The following is a 20,925-nucleotide window of genomic DNA, read 5'->3' as shown; positions in this document are numbered from 1 at the left end:
CTGTCTCTCTTTTTTTTTTTTTTTTTTTTTTTTTTAATGAGTGGTATTGTGTTCCTGTCTTACTGGTTGTTTGGCCTGAGGCTTCCAACACAGGAGCTTGTAGGCTGTTGGGTAGAGCTGGTTCTTCTTGCCAAGATGAGGACCTCTGGTAGACCTCACTCTGATGAATATTCCCTGGGGTTTGAGGTTCTCTGTTAGTCTAGTGGTTTAGACTCAGAGCTTCCACTTCAGGAGCTTCGGCCCAACCCCTGGCTTGTGAACCAAGATCTCGCAAGCCATGCAGGGTGGCAAAAACAAACAAACAAACACAAAAATGGAGGACAATAACAAAGTAAAAAATAAAATTAGAGTAGGAAACTAACAGCTATTTTAGAAAAAATATAAAAATAAAAATATATATGAAACAACAACTGGAAGGTAAAACAGAACCACTATAGTAAAAAAGAGGAGAAAAAAAAAAGTAAAAAGGTAGAAAAGGACTTGGCTGTGGAGGGCAGGGCCTAAGCAGGGGTGGGGTTTGGGTGGTGGGTCGAGCCTATTATTAGGACCCACAGGGCTGGAAAAGGCCCTGGGAGGTGTGGTGGGTGGGGCTTAGGTTCAACAGAACTGTAGGGGCCCAGGCATGCCTCCTGCCTCAGGTCTCAGAAGGCAGGGGAACCCACTTGGGAGCCCAGCAGGCTTCCAGGGCCTGAGTGGGTGGGGCCAGTGCCCTCCACTCCTGTCCTGCTCCTCCAGTCCTACAGGGTCCCTCCCCTCCCACCTGCCTCTCCTGCTCTCCCCCAGCCTCCCTCCTATGCCCCCAGGACCCACACAGCCCAGAGGGGTTTTGGAGGGCAGGGGACAAGGCCTGGTCACTTAGCAGGTTTCCCAGGCTCGAGTGGGCAGGGCCAATTCTCTCTGCTCCTTCTCCTGCTCCTCCAGTCCTCGAGGGCCCCTCCCCCCCGCCTCTCCTGTTCTCCCCTGGCCTCCTTCCTACGCCCCAAGGACCAATGAGGCCTGGTGGGGAGCTCTGAGGGTGTAGGACCTGGCCCGACAGCCAGGCAGATTTCCCCGGCCAATTGGGCAGGGGAAACGCTGGGTGTGCTACCCCTGGTCCGAGACCCCATGGGTCCCTCCAGGGGGGAGGTTCCCTCCCCCCTCTCAGCCACCCCTCAGGGGCACCAGTCCTGTCCGGCCTCCACTTCTCTTCCCCCCTCAGTCCTCCTACATCCTACCAGTTCACTTGGGGGTTCCTCATGTCTCCTTTGGCGTCAAGGTCCCCCACCAGTGTCCGGCAGGTGCCCTAGTTGTGGGGAGACACAAACTCCATGTCTTCCCACACTGCCATCTTGACTCCGCCTTTCTATGCATATACTTCTGACATTTTCAATACAATTTTTTTCAACTGGAAGTAATAGTTATTCAGTACAGGTATTATGTTGATTCAAAGTTATGGTCATTGAAAAAGTTGAAAAAAAGTTTAAATCATGTGATAAACTTGTTTAAAGAATAAGATTTTTCTTTTATGCCTACAGCCATCATCTATTAGATGAGAAAATGTGTCACCATAATAATGATGAATGAAAATACTGCTCGTTATAAAGTCAAGGAAGCTACCCTGTGAAACTGGGCTATCATTCGGCAGTGTTGTTGAGTTTTCCCTTCTAAATTCAGGTAAGCTATGATTTTTATGTGGCCTATATTTCTGGAATTGGGCCGTTTGTTCCAGATGGAGTTTTTATGACTAGGAGATGCTGCTGTGCTTGCTGATCATTCATTCTCTGATAAACTGAATTGACCTTCCCATGTGCTTAACTCAGTTTTTCATTGTGATGTAGTGAGGTGTAGCTGGATTTGGAGTCAAAAGACCTGAGTTTAAGTATTGGCTCTCCTAATTACCTTATGTGTGACTTTGAACAAATCCTTTAAACCCTTTGAACTTTAATTACCTTATTTGCAAACAAACAAAAATCCTACTTCATAGGGTTGTTGCAAAAGATAAATTAGGTAATGTGAAAAATTCCTTGTGGCTTATAAAGCAGCGTCCAATTGTAATGGATTATTATCTATATTTTTCAACTTATTAAGAAGATAAATAACCTCTTTTAGGAAAAAATTTCTATCTTCTACCTCAAACTTGTGTAATCTTTTTTTTTTTTTAAACTGGAAAAGAAAGATGTGATTTGGTTTTTTAAATGCAATAAGATTGGAAATGAAGAGAAAAAGAATTTATTTTTCTTTGGATTCCTTTCTAGCCATATATTTCAATTGTTTTCTCTGTTATCTTCATTCCTTCTACAATATGGTATCATGTCTTTTGGAAATGTTCAATAATATCTTGCTAATTTTTTTACACTGATCCTGGCTTCAGGGATAGCTTTACCCAGTTGAACAAACCTCTATCCTTATGTTCTTTTTTTCTTTTTAACATTTTTGCTGTTAATCAAGTTCAGTCTATCAGTAATTCATGCAACCAATATTTATGGCATACCTGCTATGTAAAAGACATTCTTCTGTTATTAACTTAAAAATTTAAATGTATAATATCTGTCCTGGTTTTCATTCTTTTGGATAATAAACACTTTTAATTACCTACTATATTCAAGGTATCATGGTCATATATTAATGAATCCTATTCTCAAGATGTCTTCATATTATTCTGGGAGACACACAGAGAAACAATCTCAACAATAAAATTGTGGGTATGGAGAGGAGAAATGAAGAATTTACAGAGAAGGGTTTATTTATGAAGTTGTCTCAAATGAAGGGAGACTGTTTATGTAAAGTGTGGTACTTTCAGTTACACCAGAATCTGATTTTTATTTAGAGAGCATTTAGGAATAGTATTGTGGCACTACTTGGGATAGAGATTTGTCATCTGTTGCTGTGTAAGAAATTACTTCAATATGTAGTAGAAGTCATGCTTTATCTCTTCTGCCATGTTCTATTGATTAGAAGGGAGTCACTAAGTCCAACCCACATACAAAGGGAGGGGAATTAGGCTCTATGCTTTGAAGACAGCAGTATGAAAGAATTTTCAAATGTGTTTTAAAACCACTCTAGTCTGCCCTCCAGCGAAAAATGATTTACATTTTTTTCACATGCAAAATATACTTAGTCACTCCCAAGAACCTCCACACAAAGTCTCATCCTTTACAGCATTGACTTAAGTTCTAGGATCACATTATCTATGTTAGATTCAGGTGTGGATGAGGCTCCTCTGGTGTAGTTCCTTAAGTACAGTTCCTCAAATGTAGTTGCTCTTGACCTGAATACCTATGAACCAAAGAGGCAAGTTACCTGCCCCACAAATACTCAGTATACAATTGTAGAACAGGTATAACATAAATGCCAAAGATACTCCCATCCACAAAGGGTAAAAACAGGAGGCTTACAAGGCCACAGGTCCATAGAAACTCTGGAATATAGCAGAGCACTAGTTTGCAGTGCCTTGATTGGGAATCAGTGTTTGGGAATAAGTCTCCATCCCTCTTGACTCTGAACCCTGGTCTCTTGGTTTCACCTTCTGAGTCATCCTTCCTTTTTCATGAAAGGTAGACAAGGCTTATAGTTGAGTAGTCTCGTAAGCCTGCTTACTCCCTGTAGAAGTTTGGAAACCCAAAGATCTCTCTTCGTTTTGTACTATATTGTTCCTTTCAGTCCAACTTAGTTGTATTTCTGCCATGCAATTCTCTTTAAAACTTGTGGGTCTCCTATGACTCTTACTGAGAGTTCATGTCATTAAGCCACACCCATGAATATTTTTGAGATATGCCCTTCCCTACTCAGGCTTCTGCTGAGACTGCTGAGAGAAGAAGCCCTAAGCTTTTTAGAAGTCTTATTTTTTAACTAAAACTTCTCTGAGGCACCTTCCTTCATCTTTCTGAGGTCTAATCAAAGGGTTTTATAGTTACTCCCTCAGCTTCATCTTTACAAATTTTTCTGGTAGTGTCCTGGATTTATTCTCTACCTGGGGACATTTCTTAATTTTAGCATAGTTTGACATCTGGAGAGGATGGAAAATTTCAAAACCAGCAAGTCCTGACTCTTTTACATTAAATAGTCGTTTCTTTAGCTTATTTATCTTCCTTCACATTTGATTATAATCAGTCGGAAAAAAACAGGTGACAACATCAACACAATTCCTGGAAATCACCTTAGGTAGATAAACCAATTTATTAGTACATTTTCAACTTTCCATGTAGCTGCAGGTAACAGTGTCACTAAGCTTTCTGACACTACATAACAGGGATTTTCTGTCCTCCAGTTTCCAGTAACATTTTTCTTACTTTCCTTTAAGATCACACCAGTAGCCTCCTCAAAGGCTATCAAGGTTCTGCTAACATTCTCCTCAAAATCCTTTCAGCTTCCTCTCACATCTTGGTTCTAAAACCTCTCCCACATTTTAGGTTGTTATTATAGCATTATACCATTTCCAGTACTAAAATCACCATTACTTATCTATTGCAGTGTAACAAATATCCCAATATGTAGTAGCTTAAAACAATAATAAGCATTTATTACCTTCACACTTTCTGTGGGTCAGGAATGCAGGAGTAGGTAGTTCTGGCCCAGCGTCTCTCATGAGGTTGCAGTCAAGATGTTGGCCAGAGCTACATCCATGTGAAGGCTTGACTGGGGCTGGAGAATCTGTTTCCAAGGTGGCTCACTCACAGGGCTGGCGAGTTGATGCTTGTTGTTGGTGGGAGGCTTCATTTGCTTCCAATGTGATCCTGTCCACAGGTTGCATGAGTGTCCCCCCAACGTGATGGCTGACCTCCTTCAGAGCAGGCTGTTCAAGAAAACAAGGTGGAAGTGAAAGTGCCTTTTATGACTCAGTATTAGAAATCACAAACCATCACTTCTACCACATTCTATTCATTAGAATCAAGTCACTATGTCCATACACAAAGGGAGGAGAATTAGGCTCCACCTTTTGAAGGGAAGAGTGTCAAAGAATTTGTAGATATACTTTGAAACCACCACAGTCTGAATCCTGCTCTTGACCAATAAGTCCTCCAAAAAGATCTCCAAGGGGGAATACACACACACACACACACACACACACACACACACGAAGATGCAAGGCAAAGGTGGAGTTTGACCCTGAACCTCAATGTATAACCCCAGGTCTGTGGAAAGTTTTTAACTGAAGCTAGATGTGTCTGAATGACGTAACAGAAAAGCAGGCCAGATGGCTCTTAGGTATGCTCCCACTCCAAAGCTAACCACTCCAGTGGGAGAAAAGTAGAAGAAGCACCTATGAGAGAAGAGAGAGAAAAGCAGGGAGAGCAGAGAGACAAGGCAAGATTTCCTTTAGTGCCTAGACTTGCTTGCCTCAAGTTGTTCTAAACAGGGTAGTAGCTCCAGGGTTTCTTATGTTTTGGAGAAAAAAATCTGGAAAAAGGGAAGGAGAGATGATGGAAACTTCTTAGGGCAGTTGTAGTATTCTTATTACTAGAGACCTGTGAAAGAAAAGAGAGAAAGAATGGCCCAACGTATGTATCCTGTGATGTTTTATTAGCAAAGTGACTCTACCCAGTAGTACAGTAGTCAGTAGATTGCCTTTAAAACTGACCAGATCATTTCCATTTTCAAAGTGCAGCAACTTGGGGGGCCTAAGTTTAGCATTTCCCCAATTTATATTTTTATCCTATTAATCTAGTTGACTTAACAACCATATCAACGGCTAATCTAGAATGTGATCATGGCTTTTGTGGGGGAAAGATTAGCGGCACATTCGATGTCCCATTTATTCCTTTTGTGAGACTTAAAAGCAATCTTTACTGCTGCAAAAATTGAGATCTAATATAAGGATGGTCTAGGCCCAAGTTCCCTTATGAATGTCTCTCAAAGTTGCTCCTAGAAGTTTCCAAGATGGATTAAACCTGGAGATGCAGTTTATCCCATGACCACCATATGCACTAGGCTGAGATTTCATTCCTCAGTGAAATTCTTCATTCATTCCTGCCATCTCAAAGATGTTCAACTGCATTGCCTAATGAAACAGGGTTGTTAAAATGAGCACCATGTAAAAGCATAGCCCCAAACACAGTTACACAATATAAAAATGCTCCATATTTATTGCCTTCATGTTAAATTTTGAAAATCTCTTCTCACAATCAATTACTAATTATTCTGTTGCATAGGGCCAGTTTTCAGGGGGCATTTGCCCTTACCCACAGAAGAAGCCTAGCCCCAGATTCTCACTAGCCAGTTGCAGTGGTCAAGATAAGCCTCAAGTGGCAAGTTTGAGATCGATCCTAAGATATAATAGGTGACAGTTTAACCAGCAGGTTTAATCAGCAGCTTTCCTACTGCATTACACGGAATGCCAGCTTCCCCGCTGGGGTCAAGGGAAAGCCCACTGCTCACACCTCTCCTTGATTGAGCCAGTCCCACACATTAGGATCTGTCATTTGCAACACTCCACTGCCAGGTACCTATTTCCATATTAATCATGACTCTTGATTGCAATTCAGAACCCAAGTCACTGGTGGAAGAAGAAAAGCGAAAGAAAACAGAGTTGCCAGTTAATTATACCTCAGTCCCAATCTAGTGATTGGAAGTCTAATCTTGCTATTAAGTTCTTAGTTTCATCTCAGGTACATTTTCTATCCTTGCCCTCTGCATAGGGTCCATGAAGGGCACAATAGGATGTGGCCTCCTTTTCCTCCATCTTTTTCCTCCCTGTCTTTTGCGCTTATGCCCCTCAAGGCATAAGCGGGGGTGGGGTAGGGAGAGAGAGCAATCCACTTGTGTTACTGCCCACACCTTAAGGATAAGGAGGTGAATTCCTTTCTGTTGGATAATTTTGCTTCTCTGTCAGATACTGGTGACATATAGAGTTGCTTATATCTGCAGATCATATCTCCACCTGGATGCAGTGGGAAGCAGGCTCCCCATCATCTGATTGACCTTAGTATAAGTGATGTGTACTCTCAGCTGGGCTCCCCTGATCCATCTCCAGCCCAGGGAAAGCCCCAGAAGAGGATGCTCCCCTCTCACTTCAACCTCCCTTCAGGAAAGTGTACCACATGCCTTTTCAGGTGTGTGGTTTCTTATTAGGTGGGCAGCTGTCCCAGGCAGCTTGATATCTCTCTTAACTGATCTCCAAATCCTCAGTATCCAGTAGCATGGAAACCTGTTTCTCCTTATTGTAGCCACAGAACACTCTGCATGCTTTGCATCAGCTTTATAATGAGTCAGTGCTCAGCAGAAACTCCAGGCAAGAAACAGTGATCCTCAAACCCTAACAGATGGTTCTCCTGGGACTTCCAGCTTTTGCCAGGGTGAGGGGGGAGGCAGGTGGAACATCTTCACCATTCCCACAATCCCCTCTACCATTAAGGAAAATGGTAAAATGGAGAAAGACCAAGTATCAAACTGTGAATTCTTCCCCAACTTTCTTTTTCCCTCTCCCCATTTTAACTCTCTATTCAGATGATAAAGGACTATTATCAAATAGATTCTGCTAGAAAACCACAGTATAGCAAATCAAGTGCTGAGGAGTCCACACTAATAGACTAGTGAACTTGAAAGGTGAAGGAGTGTCTTTTGTTCTAAGCAATGAGGTGTTATCAAAGTACTTTGCACCATCATGTTGGATTAATACAAATGCTTTATGTGACCCATCTAAATTCCTGTGCATGACACTGAACACTCTCCATAATCTGAGCACCATCTAGCACTTCTGTGCTCCTTCCTCCACTTATGCCCTATGTGAGTCATGAGAAGTCTCTCTCTGCTCCCCACACATCGTGCTGTTTCTGTGCTTTGTTGTCTTTCAGTATGCTCTCCCTCTCCCTTAGACCCCTCTTCTTTCCCTGTCTCCTTTCTCTTCATCACCATGATCATGTTGTTGTCCACCCTATCCTTATCTTCCAGGTTGGAAGATTGCATATCTTTCACAAGAATATTTTATAGACAGTAATTAACCTGTCACTCTTGTAATATAGGTTCATATTACTGTATTGATTGAATAGTTTATTTATTGAACTGCTATTTTTCTCAAAGATTCTCTTTCTTTCAGAAAAATACAGCTTTAAAAGATGATGGACCTAAAATATCCATATATGAGGAAAGTCAAGAAAAAAGAGATAGTTGGCCTCTTAATTCCTGTCACTGTAATAAGCCAACTTTTATTGATGTAATAACTAACCCAAAATAGATCTTAAAATCAGCCAGTCTGTGGTTTCTTTAAAACAAATAATTCAACCAACAAAGGTATATGAAATGCATGATAAGCAAGGATGATCAATACTATTGTATTTATTCTGGGTTTTGAGTTCAAGATAACAACCCTGAGACACATTCACTTCATAAAGGGGCTAAAAAAATTTGTGTTATGACTACTATTAGAGAGGTAGTTGCACAAACAGTAGTTTGTGCTACTATGTGCCGGGCACTGTACTCAGTAAATAATTTATTTCATTGTACTATTTAGATCTTACTACCCTATTGTATTAATCAGGGCTCTCCAGAGAAATGGAACCAATGAGATATATATATACAAAGAGGTTTATTGTAAGGAATTAGCTCAAATTGTTATGAAGGCTGGCAGGCCCCAAGATCTGCAAAGTGAGTTGGCAGAGCCTGGAGACACAGGAGAGCTGATATTTCAGTTTGAGACTGAAGGCAGTAAAAAAGCCAGTGTTCCAGTTCAAAGGCAGTCAGGCAGGAGGAATTCTCTCTTACTTCAGTGAGGGTCAGCCTTTTTGTTCTATTCAGGTCTTCAACTGATTGGATGAAGCCCACCCACCTTAGGGAGGGCAATCTGCTTTACTCAGTCTACTGATTTAAATGTTAATCTCATCCAAAAACACCCTCACAGGGACTTCCTTGGTGGTCCAGTGGTTAAGACTCTGTGCTCCCAATGCAGGGGGCCCGGGTTCTATCCCTGGTCAGGGAACTAGATCCCACATGCTGCAACTAAGAGTTCGCATGCCGAAACTAAAAGATCCCGCATGCCACAGTGAAGATCCTGCGTGCCGCAATGAAGATCCCGCATGCCACAACTAAGACCTGATGCTGCCAAATAAATAAATATATAAAATAAATAAATATTAAAAAATAAAGAGGAAGTCTTTAAAAAAAAAAAAAAAAAAAACACCCTCACAGAAACACCTAGAATCATGGTTGACCAAATATATCTGAGCACGCTGTGACCTAGTCAAGCTGACACATAAAGCTAACTCTCATACCTATGTAGTAGGTTCTATGACTATCCTGCTTTTTAGACAAGGCAAAAGAGAGAGGTGATGTAACTTCCTGTCACATAAGATTGATAAATGGCAGAGACTGCTCCAAACCAGGTCTGACTGACCAAAGTACAGTGTTTAACAAGTTTTGGAATGTAGATAGACCTAGGGGTTTTGTGAGAATTACATTAAAAAAATGAATATAAAAAGCACATATTGCTGGCACATAGACTCATTATATGTAGCTAACATTATTAGTATTAATAGTAGTACTAACATTAAGAGGATTATTATTAGTTTGTTAACATGAGCTTTTGTCCTTTTAGAATACTTGTAGTGAGAATGCAGGATGGACTTTAAATGAAGATATATTTGACCAATATTATTCTCTATTCTTTTCTTTGGTTTTGTGATATAAATTTAAAAAAATGTTAAGTTTCTAGATAGTTAATTTCTCCGACATATCCTCTTACAAAAATAGTATTACCTTTGGCAGAGATATACCTTATTCCTGATGATGTCATTAGAAAATGGCAAGGTCAACCAAAATGAGAAATTGACGGCATCTCTGTCTTTCCAGTTTTTAATAAGTATTGTCAAAAGGAATAATAGTCAGATTTGAACTTGTTTGTCCTTGAAGTGACTTTTTAATAAGGCCTCCTAGCAAATCTAATGCAGGATCAAAAGCAGTTGGGAAAAAGTAGAAATCACTTAAGTATACTTCCTTACTCTATTCTGTGCAATAGAAATAAAATACTCACTTTCAATGACTTAGGCTCTGGTATATTTGTCTCCTTTTCCTACAGTGTGAGGGAATGTTGGTAAAGGGAGTTCTAATAAATTAATAAACTAGATTTTCCAATGTACAAATAAAATACAGCCTTCTAGGGAATAAATGGTCTTTAAATACTTTGTCCCACAGAACCCCTAGCCTCATTTATAGAGCAAGACTCCAGGCATATTGTGAAATTAGTTATATGTATTTTTTATTCTTCCTCTTCTGTCATTGTGTTTCCTATCTTCCATCCAAAATCCTCATATTCTTTCATCTCCACATTTTGTGTTCTCTGCAAAGGATGTGGTAAACACATAGCCATTAAGATACAATGATTTATATGAATTATTGTGCTCTTTTTACCAATCCTTTTCATAATTTGACATGCTTTATAATTTTAAAAGCTTTAATTTTAGGTATCAGTGGGATTGAGGAGGCATTTACCACAATCAGAGGGACCTTGCTGGAGTTGGTGAAATCACTACACGTAGAAAACAGGCTCTCTCTGCTTTCTTAGACATTAAAGGCAGCCTTACCTTTTTCTCATTTTCTAACTAATATGGGCCTAAGTACAGCCACAATAATCACAGTGCTATCACCCTTACCTGATTCATACTCGTGCTTTCTTTGTCCTGTTTCTGTGCAGTGTATCAATGCTACTGTCTCCACTTAGAATGCCTTCCACTCCCATCTCAGTCAGTCCATGTCCCTTACTTCAGATGAGCCCAGCTTAACCAAAATTCTCTTCCATTCAAGGTGTACATAATTGAAAAAAATAAATCATCTTCCAAAGATTCAACTATGAAAGAGTACAAGATAATATACTACTGTTAGCCATTTGTGCATGGGCTGGTGATATATTCATGAGTAAAACATCATCCTGACCCACAAGGAACTTATCTTCCTGTAATGGACACAGACAAATAAACAGAAAAGTATAATATTGTGAAGAGGTTGCAACAGCAGCAACAGACACAGGACATGAGGGGACAGAAAGGAGGGATACCTACCTGCGAGGGTGCGCTGTTATCATCTGGGTAGCCCTTAGAAACTGCATTATTTCAGGAGTCGTGCCACACAATTTACTTTCTCTAACTTTGCCAGGTAACCACTGCATCGCAATTATAAAAGAAAATAGTCTAATAGAACCAATGAAAACACACATCAGAAGGAATGGTTCTTACAAAGGGCAGTAGTCAGACCATGTGCACTGTTAGATGCTGTTCACTCTCCCCTTCAGTGTCTCACACTCAGTGATGAAGGGGCTGCTGGATCACTTTCCTGGTTGCACGCATCCTGGCTTCCCTCGTTCTGGTTTGGACAGGTGCTTACAGAAGATCCTTTCATGCTAGCAAGCCAAGTCCTTACAATCATACCAACAAGCTGTATTTGGTATGTGTTTGCCTGTAATAACAACCATATGAAAGGTGTTTAAATTCCTAAATCCCTGGGAGATTAGAGAAAGCAGTAATTAAGAACCAACCTGCTGAGGTTTGAGTCCAGGCTCCATCTAATGGTTTGATCACAGGAAAGAGGCTTAAGTTGTTCATGCCTCTGTTTCCTAGTCTATACAAGGGGAATAATAATAATAACTTTACCTCATGGAATTGATGTGAGAATAAAATGAAATAATAAATTTAAAGTTCTTCACACCGCACCTGAAATGTAGTATGTTAGTTTCCTAGGCCTGTTGTAACAAATTACCACAAACTGGGGGCTTAAAACAATAGAAATTAATTTTCTTACAGGTCTGGAGATTAGAAATCAGAAATTAAGGTGTCATCAGGGCCATGCTCCCTCTGAAGGCTCTAGGGAAGAATAGTTTTTTGCCTCTTAGGGTCTGGTGGTTGCTGGCAATCTCTGGTGATCCCTGGCTTGTAAACACATCACTCCAATTTCAGTCTCTGTCATTACAAATTATTCTCCTTGTATGTCTCTCTGTGTCTTAACATGGCCTTCTATAAAGACACCAGTAATTGGATTTAAGGCCCACCTTAATCCAGTATGACCTCATCTTAATTTAACTAGTTACATATGCAAAGACCCTATTTCCTAATAAGGTCATATTCACAGGTTCCAGGTGAACATTAATTTTGGGAGAACACTATTCAGCCCAGAATACTTAGTAAGCATGCAATAAATGTTAGTTAAAACACACTCACCCATTTTACCATACATAAACACAAAACATAAAAAACATACTCACCCACATACACAGAAAGCACTCTGCGAAGATGGTGACTTCAATATAATATTATTATTCCTCTCTATTCCCAACTCTAGTCTGTCCATTTCAGAGCCAAGCAGTTGGGACTTCACATAAGGCTCTGAGGGTGGGCAAGCAGCTGTTGGAGAAAACTGGTTCAGGGATATCTGTGCTCTGGGTCAGCTCCAGGGGAGAGTTGCTATCAGGATACAGTTTCCTTGGACCCCGAGGGGTTGAGGAATAGCCAAACAGGTGGGCTGAATCCTCTCTATTCCAGAGAATGAGCAAATGGGAGGAAATTGGGTGCAGAGATGATGGATAGGGTATGATGGCCTGCCTGCTGCATAGCACCTATCCCAAAGAACAGTAAACAATACATCTTCTTCAATTTTTGAGGCTTTGGCCATTTAAGGTACTCCAGAAGCTGTATCTGAGCCTCGATAAGCAGGCAAAGGAAAATAAGAAGACACACTAGTGGTTCAGATAGGGAGAGGAGGCTGAGTAGGACTCTTGGAATGAACTCCTATTGAAATATAGTTGCTGGAGAAGATAAAGGATAACATGGATAAAATAGCGAAAAGAGCACTTAAGGATGTAAAAAGAGAGCATGAAACAGACTTAATTAAAATAAGTCTTAATTAAAATATGATTTATAAATGAAAACATTCAGTAGATGGAGGGAGAAGAGCATTGTCCTAATCAAGAGCTGTGTACTGGTCTGAAAGATAAAATTTATCAAGACGCAGAGCAAACTTTCAAAGAGATGGAACTCATAATGGAAAAGAGAACAGACTTGGAGGAAAGATCTATGAAAAACCTGAGAATTACAGGAATTCCAACTAAAGGAAAAGAAACAGAGGGATGAGAGAGCTGAAGAAAGACCTGACTACAGTTTGACAGTGTCCCAGGAAAGACTGAAAAGACTTATCTAGGCATGTCCTGGTAAAATTTCTGAACTGCAGGATAAAGAGAAACCTCACAATTCTAGGCAGAAAGAAAAAAAAGGTGGTTACAAAGGCAAAGCAATCAAACTGGCTTTGAACTTCTGCAGTATTTGAAACAGTAAATGACTTAGAGAAAGGGACTAAAACCTAAGGATCCAAGCAGAGCCAATATATAACTCATGGGTCAGGCTGAAAGAGAGATATTTGAGGCTATGCCCCACCTAAAGAAAATATATGAGACAGGGCACAAAGCAAGCAAAGGAACTGGAACAGAGACTTCAATATACGGAAAGGTGAAGAAGAGAAAAAAGTGTTTAAAAATAAGGAAGGAGGCTTAACTGAAGATACAAAAAGAGATGAGGTACAACAGAGAGAATGCTATGTGCAACTTTTTGGTGATAAATTTGAAAACACAGAGGAAAGAGAGGTTTTCCTAGTAAAATACAAATGATCAAAGTTGGCATAGGAAGAAGTGGAAAACTTGAATAGACCAATACCTATAGCATACATTGGAAATATAACTAAATATCAACTGTTTAAGAAGAACAGCAGAATCAGTAAGTTTCTCAGCTGAATCTTGTCTAACTTTTAAAGAACAGATAACTTCAGTGTTTTTAAACTATTCCAGACCAAAAAAAAAATAGAAAGTGCCCAAATTTATTTTGTAAACCCTATTCATTTTGTGTCCAGCATAACTTTAATACCCAAACCTGAAAAAAATAGTAAAAGAAGGAAATTATAGCAAATTCCAATTATGAATATAGAGGTTGCTTATATGAGGGTCATGAAGAGAAAGATAAGGAACTTTGAGAGTATCAAATCCTATAACTAACAGTACCTTCTTTCTGTTCTTAGACAGAACTAGATTTGATGACAGTATATGACAGAACAGTCAAAGTAACAGTGGCTTACACATGATAGAATTTTAATTTTTCCTTTTATAAAAGAAGTCAACAAGAAGGTTGTCTGAGGTTAGTATGCTGATTCCTTTGAGTCATCAGGGACTCAAGCTTCTTTCAGTTCTCTTCTCTCTCATTCCTTTGGTGTGGACCTCATTCTCATAGTCTAATGTAGCTGCTGGAGCTCCAGCACTCATATCTATCTCAGGTAGCAGGATAGAGAAAGAGATACAGGAAGAAGGTGCAAAAGGCACATGCCAACAATATTTTAATGTGGTTTTTCTGAAATTGCCAGATAGCACAGTTTTTGTAGATCACTGGTGTGAATTTAGCTGAAAATTGGCCACGTGCCCAGTTAAAAATCAAAGGTTCTATTTCATAGGGAGAAGGAGAGAACAGACCTTGGGATAGAAAACTAGCTATTTCTGTGCTGTGTTTCTCTGGGCAAGAGCAACTCTTGGTCTGTAGGAAAGCAATATCTTAAAGTAGGCAGGAAGAATGGCTTGCCTTCCATGCTGTTCCTTTGTGATGCCAATGTTCATATAATGCTCCCAATTCACATACTGAATAACACAGTCCAGAGGGAAATCCATTTCCACATGGATGTCAAAAGGCATTTCAAACCTAACATTTATAAAACGGAACACTTTATCTATTAGCACCCCTCTCCAAACCGGTCACTCTCCCAGTCTTACCTTTCATGAAATGATACCATCACCTGCCCAAGTGCTCAAACCAAAAACCTTGGAGTCATTTTTTATTCCATTCTTGCCTTCACTATTCCCTCACCTCCTGCCATTCAGTACATCAGCTCTACTTCCAAAATGTACCCCAAACCTGTCCACTTCTCTTCATCTCCATTGCTTTCAACGCTTGTCTAGGCCACCATCAACTCTTGCTTTGTCACCAAAATCTCCTACCCCGCCTTCCAGTTCCCACCCTCACGACCTGACGGTCTCTTCTCCACATTGTAGGCTGAATGATCTTTTTTAAAATCACATTTTTCTGTTTGATATTTTTCAAATTAAAAAGTAATTTTTTTTTTTTTGTGGTATGCGGGCCTCCCTCTGTTGTGGTCTCTCCCGTTGCGGAGCACAGGCTCCGGACGCGCAGGCCCAGCGGCCATGGCTCACGGGCCCAGCCGCTCCGCGGCATGTGGGATCCTCCCAGACCGGGGCGCGAACCCGGTTCCCCTGCATCGGCAGGCGGACGCGCAACCACTGTACCACCAGGGAAGCCCCAAAAAGTAATTTTATTGTATCAAGTGTAACAATATTGTGCTGATGTGCATAAAAGCAAATCTATTCATTTCCTCTCTTGCCCACACCCACGGAGTAATCTATCAACCGCCTGGTTTGTCTTTTTCCCCACCCATCTCCTAGTAACACAAGCTTACACAAGCATAGATGATAGATAGATAGATAGATAGATAGATAGATAGATAGATAGATAGATAGATTTTATTTATGTTTTCTGAAAAACAATACTCACTACTCAGCTTGTTAACTTTCGTTTTTATTTTTAATATAAATTTTATCATGTGAGATTCCTGCTTCAAAACTCTTCAGTGGCTCCTCATGGTTCCTCCTTTAGTATATTTTATAAAAGGATCATAGAACATCTATTTAATTTGGCAAGTCATTCGGAAATTGTAGAGACATGAGCTTTTCTACTATATCATATATATTAAATTTATTTTTTTAAAAAAGACACTTATCTGACACTGACTTTGGGCCACACTGTGTTGAGTGCTTCACATTCATTAATGCATTCAGTCCAACAATAATTCGCTGAGGTTTGCACCATCATTGCTTCTGTTTTACAGATGAGCAAACTGAGGTTTGCAGGACATGAGCAACTTGCACAGGTCTGCAGAAGAGCCAGGCTCTTCAAGCCAGCGTTGCATTGTGTATGTGTCTCATTTCTTGGGCCAGACCGGAAGGCCCTTTGGGGGAAAGATTATCGCATATCCCTTGTGTTCCTCATGGTGCCATCATCGTTCATTGAACATATTTAAGTACTAAGTATTTGTTGAAATGAATTGGCTGAGTGGCACTTTTTGTTTGTTTGAAGGTAGGGAAAGCTTGGGTATGTTTCAGGGTATCAAATAGAGTCAATGTAGCTATTGATGCTGCCATACAGAGGGAGGTATTAGGGTGGATTCAGGTCAATTAATCAGTAAGTTTACTGACTCTCTTTTCCTGTCTAGTATACAGAAAGACAAGACAAGTAGCATAGAGCTCATAGGAAAGGGTAAGCTCCCAAGAAAGATGGACAGTTTCTCCTCTAAGGGAAACCGGGAAATTAGAGGTGAAGCAATATGCATACGCAGAGATAAACTAAAAGACAGGGGAGCTGAGGGCCTGCCTACCTTATTATCAGAACTCAGAGGAAATAATTGGAGAAATATTTTCTAGACTGTCAAACTGTATCTTTGCAATTTAGTGAAAACAGCAACTGAAAAATTTGCCTGCTGATATGACTTGCACTTACAGTTGAGGTCTGGGGCCAGGAATTGATTTGAATAGGCCATTGTTTTATTGATATTTGAACGACTTGGTTGTTCTGTATTGGAGTTCATTGGTAGGGCATATGCTGATAAACCAGCCAGTTCCCTAAACTTTAAAAATGATTCCTGATTTAGAAATTGAAAAAGAAGTAGATTCAGAAATGGTCTGAAAGCCAACAATGAGAAATACTCTTTTCACTGCATGAAAAGATCAGCATGACTGTCCATTAGCTCCCCTGGTCATTTAGTGAAGCTGAGCTATTGCCGATGAAGCTTTCTGTGCAGGGTCTATGGAAAAGCATGCTGAAAGTCCTATATGGTTGAATGAACTGAAGAGTAGAATTTCCATCATCTACATGTCCCAAGATCATCTGCAGTGTCCAGTTTTCTTGACCACACAGAAAATGGATTGTCTATAAGTTATTGTTTTGATGTCAGCAAATAAAGTTATCATGGGCCATATTTCCTTTCTTTTGTACTGGATAGAGGATTTTTAAAAATCTTTGCATAGTGCATTTGTTTTTTCTCAGTAAATGCTGGAAGCTTAGAATTGCAACAGTCTCCCTCTACTTAGCCTTTTTTTTTAGAACATTTCCAATTTCCTGCTTTATTTCATGAGAGTCCTAATATCCTAATCTATTCAGTGCAGTGATTTTCATTTATAGGATAAAATTGCACCCACAGCACCAAATTAAACTCTCTTTTTAAATGAAATCAGTGGTTGAAAACATTAACCCTCTGAACAATAAAAATATGTATTTTCTATATGTGTAACAACTAGCATGTATTTAACAAATCACAGTTTATAGTGCCTATTTATGCATGTTTTAAACAACATCACTACAATTCTATGAAATAGGTATTATTGTCTTCTTTATTTTGCAGATAAGATTTAGGTCTCAGAAAAAATAAGTGACTTGCCCATGCTCACACACCAGTAACTGGCAGAACTGGAATCACACCCATTTTTTTTCAGATTCCAAATCCTGTCATGTCTCCTTGGGGGAAGAGTCCAGTATTGAGTCACTCATTGTTCATTTATTCAAACATTGTACAAACATTTATGAACACAGTGTTGGCACTGTGTTGGCTTTTGTAATACAGGGGAGACTAGGACACAGTCCCTGCTCTGGTGAAGCATACGGTCTAATGGGGTAATATAGTCAAGTAAATAGGAAGGAATAATACAGGATGATCCATGCTTTGTTAGGAAAAATACAGGGAATGATGGGAGTCCCATTAGGGCAGGGGGAGTAATGGGGTGGTCAGGGAAAGCTTTCTGGAGAGGGATGTCTAAGGTGAGACTGAATAAATAAGAAGAAATTTGTGGTGGGGCCTGGGGAACAATGTTTGGGGCTGAGGGAGCAGCATGTGCAAAGGTCCTGAGGCAGGGAAAATCATGGTTTGGATGAAGAATGTTAAATAGTGGCCTATTTAAACACTAGCTCAAACACTGAATGTAAGTATGAGAGTCATGAGAGAGTTAAGGGAAACTTAAGCAAGATGGGTCTTGAACCCATGTAAAGGAGAGTGAAGATTTCCAAGCTGGAAAGCAATGTGTTGGTTTTACCACTTTAAAAAGGTTACTCTGGAAGGAGTGTGGAGAATAGATGAGAGAAAAATTGAGACTAGCATAAGGAAGGACAATTAAGGGATTATAAGGAAGGGCAGTTAAGGATAGTAATAAAGAAGGTGATGGATGGTAGTTGTCTGAACTGCTGCCTAGTGACCACATCTGGTCACCTGGGTAACTGTGGCAATTCCATTTAGTAAATGAAAGGCAGGCCTGCCTGAGCACTGTCTAAGGCTGGTAAAGCAACAAAAAGACTCCAGGCACTTAAAACAATGATAATAACCATCACAGGGCCCCAAGTAATCATTTGGTAGGCTGGTTAATTTGTCCAGTCTTTGAAGTGGTTTACCTTCTCCAAATACACAGAGGCTCACTCCTTCCTGGTATTTTCCCCTGCTTGGTCAAAAGCACTTTACTGATATGTGGTAGACCTCATAGCTACTCTGACTGGTTTTATTTGATTGAGTTGTAGTTATCTGGGGATTAGACAGATATTGATTCGTGTCATGTTTGATGTCTGGGATTCGCATCTAGTCAAAACATTGCCAAAACATCATCTCCTAAATGTGAAATTACTCAGTGAATAAATCACAATGTGCAGCTTTCAGTCAAGCCATGCTTAGGAAATGAAATTTAAGTAGGAGAAATTACAAAAGGGATAGGGCAATCGTTACTCTGAAGATAATCATTTACACTCTCCTGGTACTTGGCGTGAGGTAGCAATGTGGCAAATAGAAGGGAAATTAAAATTGAGAGCCTGTTCAGTTACCCAGGATATCATTCACTGATATTTACAGAGGATAAAGTCTAACCTCCACAGCATGGCATGCAAGGCCTTTCAGCATCATCTCCTGCCAGTCTGTTCAGTCTCCTGTTCTTCCCACACACATTTCCCTCTTCCTGGAATACTTTCTTCTTTACCTATGGGTCAATTTCCTTTTCCCTTTACAAGTCTTTGCTTAAGCATTACTTCCTCTTTGATTGCATTTCTGTCTGCCTCCATCCTTGCCCACCAGACTCTTACCTGGAAACTTTTGCATGTGATCGTTTATTATCTTTTAAATTTTTATTGAAATATAGTTGATTTACAATGTTTTGTTAGTTTCAGGTATACAGTAAAGTGATTCAGTTGTACATATATATAAATATATATATATTCCTTTTTTACATTGTCTTCCATTATAGGATATAGGTTATTACAAGATATTGAGGGACTTCCCTGGTGGCACAGTGGTTAAGAATTTGCCTGCCAGTGCAGGGGACACAGGTTCGAGCCCTGGTCCGGGAAGATCCCACATGCTGCGGAGCAACTAAGCCCGTGCGCCACAACTACTGAGCCTGCGCTCTAGACCCCTTGAGCCACAACTACTGAACCCATATGCCACAACTACTGAAGCCCACGTGCCTAGAGCCCGTGCTCCACAACAAGAGAAGCCACCGCAATGAGAAGCCTATGCACCGCAACAAAGAGTAGCCCTCACTCGCCACAACTAGAGAAAGCCTGCGCACAGCAATGAAGACCCAATGCAGGCAACAATAAATAAATAAATAAATAAATAAAGTTTTTTTAAAAAGATATTGAGTATAGTTCCCTGTGCTATACAGTAAGTCCTTGTTGGTTATCTATTTTATATATAGTAGTGTATATATTTTAATCCTAAACTCCTAATTTATCCTCCCTCCCCCCTTTGGTAACCATAAGTTTATTTTCTATGACTGTGAGTCTATTTCTGTTTTGTAAATAAGTTCATTTGTATCATTTTTTTAGATATCACATATAAGCGATATCGTATGATATTTGTCTTTCTCTGTCTGACTTACTTCAATCTCTAGGTCCATCCATGTTGCTGCAAATGACATTATTTCCTTTTTTCTTATGGCTGAGTAATATTCCATTCTATATATGCACCACATCTTCTTTATCCATTTATCTGTGGATGGACACTTAGGTTGATTCCATGTGTTTGGCTATTGTAAATAGTGCTGCTATGAACACTGAGGTGCATGTCTCTTCTCAAATTATGTTTTTCTCAGGATATATGCTCAGGAGTGGGATTGAAGGACCATATGATAGCTCTATTTTTTGTTTTTTAAGGAACCTCCATACTCTTCTCCATAGTGGCTGCACCAGTTTATATTCCCACTACCATCTCACACAAAACTCTTGTTTCCTTCCTCTGTGTTTCCATCAGACCTTGTCTATGCTTCCATTACAGTATTTGCATATTATCCTTGTATACACAGTTGACCTTTGTTATTCACTATTCCATATTTGTGAATTTCTCCACTCGCTAAAATGTATCTGTGATCGCCCAGGCAACACTTGTGGCACTTTCTTGGTCACTTGTGGATATACCCACAGAAGCAAAAGATTTGAGCCTCCCATCATGCATGTTCCCTGCTGAGGTTAAAGGGGCAGCCTTCTTGTTTTAGCTCTCACAGATTGAACAAGTATCCTTTTGTGACCTGTTTCAGGCTACAATTTTCACATTTTTGTGCTTTTTGTTAGTGATTTTGTTGTTTAAAATGCCCACCCCCAAACATAGGGCTGAAGTGTTGTATGTATAGTGTTCCTAAGTGCAAGAAGGCTGTGATGTGCCTTACAGAGAAAATACACGTGTTATATGCGCTTTATTCAGGTGTGAGTCACAGCCCTGTGGGCCGTGAGTTCGATGTTAATTAATCAGCAATATATATTAAGTAAATTGTTTTTAAACAGAAACACACATAAAACAAGGTTATGTATTTATGGGATGAGAAAAATGTTATGACTGGAGGTTTGCAGGAACCTTACCCTATATTTCCTAGGAGCAGTGGTTCAGTATTTGCTAATTCAGCAC

At 39.9% G+C, this 20,925-nt stretch overlaps 1 long non-coding RNA gene across 1 annotated transcript in view; it reads left to right on the top strand.

Annotated features, from left to right (window-relative positions):
• Positions 1 to 19,598, top strand: part of LOC114486034 (uncharacterized) — a 38,613-nt gene extending 19,015 nt beyond the window's left edge. Inside the window, exons 2-3 of the long non-coding RNA XR_003679274.2 lie at positions 1,515 to 1,653; positions 19,271 to 19,598. This is a non-coding gene — a long non-coding RNA (uncharacterized lncRNA). The remainder of the gene's footprint in view (positions 1 to 1,514; positions 1,654 to 19,270) is intronic.
• The last annotated feature ends 1,327 nt before the right edge of the window (positions 19,599 to 20,925 follow it).

Source organism: Physeter macrocephalus, chromosome 4 (assembly GCF_002837175.3).
Source record: "Physeter macrocephalus isolate SW-GA chromosome 4, ASM283717v5, whole genome shotgun sequence".
Taxonomy (NCBI): domain Eukaryota; kingdom Metazoa; phylum Chordata; class Mammalia; order Artiodactyla; family Physeteridae; genus Physeter; species Physeter macrocephalus.
The sequence above is the reverse complement of the archived record's forward strand: the minus strand, read 5'-3'. Positions and strand labels throughout refer to the sequence as shown.